This window comes from Arachis duranensis, chromosome 1 (assembly GCF_000817695.3).
Source record: "Arachis duranensis cultivar V14167 chromosome 1, aradu.V14167.gnm2.J7QH, whole genome shotgun sequence".
NCBI lineage: Eukaryota > Viridiplantae > Streptophyta > Magnoliopsida > Fabales > Fabaceae > Arachis > Arachis duranensis.
The window spans coordinates 3,819,892-3,820,405 of record NC_029772.3 but is presented as its reverse complement, the minus strand read 5'-3'; positions in this window follow the sequence as shown (position 1 = coordinate 3,820,405).

Genomic DNA, 514 nt, shown 5'->3' with positions numbered 1-514 from the left:
TTTTCCTCTGACACCTCAAGGAATCTCTATACTGTGACATAGAGGATTCTATATTTTCTTGTTCTCTTCTCTTTCTTATGAGCAGGAGCAAGGACAAAAACATTCTTGTTGAGGCTGATCTTGAACCTGAAAGGACCTTGAAGCGAAAGCTAAGAGAAGCTAAGGCACAACTCTCTGTAGAGGACCTAACCGAATTCTTCAAAGAAGAAGAACACATGGCAGCCGAAAACAACAACAATGCCAACGATGCAAGGAAGGTGCTGGGTGACTTTACGGCATCTACTCCCGACTTCTATGGGAGAAGCATCTCTATCCCTGCCATTGGAGCAAATAACTTTGAGCTTAAGCCTCAATTAGTTTCTCTAATGCAACAGAATTGAAAGTTCTATGGACTTCCATTGGAAGATCCTCATCAGTTTTTAGCTGAATTCTTGCAAATCTGTGACACTGTCAAGACTAATGGGGTTGACCCTGAGGTCTACAGACTTATGCTATTCCCTTTTGCTGTAAGAGA